This window comes from Triticum urartu, chromosome 7A, assembly GCF_056163025.1.
Source record: "Triticum urartu cultivar PI428250 chromosome 7A, HENAU_Tu73, whole genome shotgun sequence".
Taxonomy (NCBI): Eukaryota; Viridiplantae; Streptophyta; class Magnoliopsida; order Poales; family Poaceae; genus Triticum; species Triticum urartu.
The window spans coordinates 669,754,212-669,758,705 of NC_141879.1; the positions used below are offsets into that span (position 1 = coordinate 669,754,212).

Sequence of the window (4,494 nt, forward strand, 5' to 3'; positions counted from 1 at the left end):
CTGCCGTGGTGAGATATCTGCACCTTGTATGCGGGGTACTGAATTGTGAAGAACTCACTATGTTCAGCCTGAGCTCCATGAGGGGTGTCTGCCCAGTTTCAGCGTGCGGCCTCGTCGAAGACAGCGTCTTGCGTGACATGTACACGCTTGCACGATGGATCATACGCCCGATAAGCCTTGCCTCCATCCTCGTACCCGACGAACACCATTGGAGTGGATCGATCATCGAGCTTCTTCTGGTGTGGTTTCACCGTCTTCACATGCACTACACACCCAAAGGTGCAGAAGAAGTGCACTGCTGGTCGCTCGCCGTGCCACGCCTCATATGGCGTCATGCCAATCACAGAGCGCGTCGGCGATCGGTTCAGGATGAACACGGCAGTGGTGACAGCCTCCCCCCAGAACTCTCCTGGCATGGCTGTGGCTTTCATCATGCTCCTTTCCATGGCCACCACAGTCTGATTGCGCCGCTCCACGACGCCGTTTTGCTGTGGCGAGTACGGCGCCGTGAGCTGACGCTGCACCCCGCGCTCGACGCAATAGTCGGTGAAGTCGACGGACGTGAACTCACCACCGCGGTCCGTCCGCAGGGCGCCCAACTTGCGCCCCGTCTCCGTCTCCACCTGCGCCTGAAAGCGTGCGATCGCGCCGGCTGCCTCATCCTTTGACCGAAGCACCGTGACCCACATATACCTTGACATGTCGTCGACGAGGAGGAGGAAGTAGCGACGCCCTCCAGCGGTTGCAGGCATGATTGGTCCGCACAGATCGCCGTGAACCAACTCCAGGGCATCCTTGGTTCTGAAGTTCGCTTCCGTGGGGAAGGAGTTTCGCCTCTGCTTGCCGGCGAGGCACCCGTCGCACACCTGGTCGACGTGGTCGATGGCGGGCATGCCACGGACCAGCCCATGCTGAGCTAGCTTGCGGAGGGCCTGGAAGTTAAGGTGCCCGAATCTAGCGTGCCACTTCCACGCCTCATCTGTGGCGCACTGCGCAACTAGACAGATGGGGCGCGCGAGCTGGAGCGGGTACGGGTACAGGCGGTTGCCTGCTCGCCGTACCTTTGCGATGATGCGCTGCTGCGGGTCGATCAATGTGAACACGCCGTGCTCGATCTCCGACCTGCACCCGACCTGATCGAGCTGCCCCATGCTGATGATGTTGCTCCGGAGACGCGGGATGTAGTATACCCCGCTCAGTACGCGGTGCCCGCCGCCGTCGTCGGTGAAGAGCACGCTGCCGCGCCCCTGGATGTCGACGACGGACCCATCTCCGAACTTGACGGTGCCGGTGACGCCGCGAGCGAGATCAGTGAACGACGCCTCCTCCCCGGACATGTGGTTGCTAGCCCTTGTGTCCAGGTACCAGACGCCGGAGTGCGCGTCCGTGGCGAGGCCCAGTTGAGCCTCGACGCGCTCCTCAACCAGTTCCACGTGCCCGTCATGATCACCTGTGGGCACGGACATATCACACACCTGCGCCATGAGGAGATGCGTGGGATCGGCGTCGTCCCCGCCTTGTCCTTCCGCGAGGAGAGCCTTCGCCTCCTCGTCCCGCTTCTTCTTCCGACACTCGCGGGCCCAGTGCTCGCTGATGCCGCACTAGCGACACTTGTCGCGATCATCGTCGTTGCCGGTGCCACCGGCGTTTCCTCTGCCAGCACCTTCGTTCTGGCCGCGTCCGCCGCCACCGCCGCGATGCCCACGGCCTCTTCCACGCCGACCTCGAGATGAGCCAGAGCCTGAGCCACCAGCGTGTGAATCGCCGTTCTTGAGACGGGCATGCCACTCCTCCTCAGTGAGAAGCAGGCGCTCCACGCCGTCAGTGGCCTGCTGCAACTCATGGCATTCCTTCGCCGCTTTTAGTCTCCCAGTCAGCTCCTCGACAGAGAGCTGATCGAGATCGACCAGAGTTTCGATCGAGAGAGCGATTTGCGAAAACTATTTGGGAACTATTGACAGAAATTTTCTCACAACTCGTTTTTCAGGGATGTTCTCACCGAGCTGTGCCATCTGTCCCACCATCGCGGTGAGACGCATTGCGAAGTCGTCCACCGACTCGCCGTCGGCGAACTTGATGTCGCCGTACTGCCTGGTGAGCGTCGCGAGTTTGGCCTCCCGCACCCGCGCCACACCGAGCCGCATCGTCTTCAGAGAGTCCCACGCCTCCTTCGCCGTTGCCTTGGCGGCGAGTGTGGGTCCCATCTCCGGCGGCACGCCGCGCAGGATCGCCTCGAGCGCCAAACGATCCTCGCTGCGCTCGGCGGTGCCTATCTGGACGGCGTCCCAGAGGTACCGACCCTCCATCATGACCTGCATCAGGACAGCCCAGTCGGTGTAGTTGGATCGGGTCAACTGCGGCCATCCCGCATCGCCGATGTCGCACGCCATCCGCGCCGTGGGTCTCTCGGCCACAGCAAGCTCGTTGCCGTCGGAGACCTTCGCCCGCGGAGTGGCCGGCGACTTGCTGCCGCTGGAGTCGTCAGGGCCCGCCATTCCCCCGATCAGGAACCGGCTCTGATGCCAATTGTCGGCAAATTCTAGCCTATCTGCCTCACCTCACCTTGATCTCACCCTGGAAAACACTGATGACAGGAAGAGCAGGGAGGTTTTGTGCTGCGTAAAACTTGCAGCTTTTCTGTTCTTCTTCTTTGCTCTTTATTTTCGGAAAGCAACAAGGGAAACGGGGTCGTGGCCCCTTACAATGCGTCACCACCGATCGTGGTGCTCGTGCCATCCCACGAGCGATCTGGAGGGGCGCAGAACTTGTTCAAAAGTCCAACAGAAACCGAGCTAATCTTGCTACCTGAAACTACCTGACGAAACTGAAGAAAAACAAACTATGCTAGCCTAAGTACTTTAAGACTTGGGTTTATTCAACATAAAGCACATGTTTCCTCACCTTCACCCTGGGACTGCAGTAGCCCGAACCCCGTGATGATCAGGATGCGAGAAGGGTGAAGACCTTGGTGCAGGTGATGATGGGACTCCGCCGCCGGTGTCTATCTGAGATGAGAGGAGATTCGACTGTGCTATGTTCTATGTTCAGTAGTATTTTGACTAATGCTATCCATCTGGGAGGCTAAACGAGGCTATAGTATATTAGTGTGCGAACTTTTATGAAAGTAGATTTGTATTATACAAGAAGTTTGAACTAAATGTTTATAATTTCCTATATATCTACCATTTACTTAATTATATCCACCAACGATTGAATTTTGTACTTCGTCACCACTTGGAAGGCTTACCCACAATCACGATTTTTTACTGTTTCTTGTGTGATCGTTCAGTTTTTTTGGCAGCATTAGAAGCAATAAAAAACCTCCCATGCTTAAAAATTCATATTAGCTAAATGTCAGTCGACTGATTTTCAAATTGTGGTCAGTCGATTTTAAGAGTTCGTCAGATGGAAGGAAGGAAAAGGGGCTCGCCGGAGAGCTGCCCCATTATCTATCTTGGGGATTAGGGTGGGGGCGGTGGTGAGGGCTTGCCTGAGAAAAAAAACGGACACGAACGCGGCTACAGGGATGGCCGGGGGGGGCGACGGCAAGATCGGCGGTGGGGAGCGGCTCCGGGGAGGGGGCCGGCGAGGCTGTGCGGGAGTGCCGCCGGCCGTGGGCGGCAGTCGCAGGCGGTTTGGCCGGCGGCCTGTGCGGCGGAATGGGGAAGAAGAAGCTGGAGGAAGAAGAAGGGCTGACCACTGTTTGATCTGCATCCAACGGCCAAAAAGATCGACTGGCTCAAATTTAAAAATCAGGCAACTGCGGTGCAGTGATTCCCTTAAAAGTATACCAGAAAACGGCATCAGATATTCAAATATCTTAACTCCATTATGTCTGCAGAAATATTCTTAAGGATATTGCATGGTGCCGTGGAAGACAATACAGTACACCAATCGGTTAATTCCTGGTTTGGGTGTTGCATGGCACTCCCCTTTTCCTAATATTGTTTGTTTCCAAAATTTAGAGCTTTCCTAGAGCTATGGATGGATTTAACGGATGATATCTACCGGCTGACGTGTCATGAAAAATCAGGGAAGACGAGAGATTAGTTGAGAGATACTCTCTGTTTCCTTTTAGTCTGTGAATAAAATTTGATCAAAGCTTAGTAAAGTTTGACTAATTTTATATTAAAAAAATCAACATTCACAGTATGAAATCAACATTATTAGATGCATCATGATATATATTTTCATACTGTATTGTAGATGTTTTATGTTTTTTGATATAAATTTGGTCAAACTTTGTATAGTTTAACTTCAAACAAATTTTATATGCATAGTAAAAAGAAATCGAGGAAGTACAACATATCAGTCCGTAATAACTCTGTATATCCTTCAAGGTCTAGTGGTTTTGCACAGTTTACATGAGATGGGGTTCAAAAGAACTCCCAGAATACATAACACCAGCACTGTGTGTCAATACTGACAAGCACTAAATTACAACCAAACTGTTGCGGACAGTGCCGTCGTAAAAGGCGAGCGGACGCGTCGAGA

General features: G+C 54.3%; 1 pseudogene; it reads right to left on the reverse strand.

Moving 5' to 3' along the window:
- Nucleotides 1-1,601: 1,601 nt before the first annotated feature.
- On the reverse strand, nucleotides 1,602-2,495 carry LOC147961254 (uncharacterized; annotated as a pseudogene).
- Nucleotides 2,496-4,494: the final 1,999 nt, after the last annotated feature.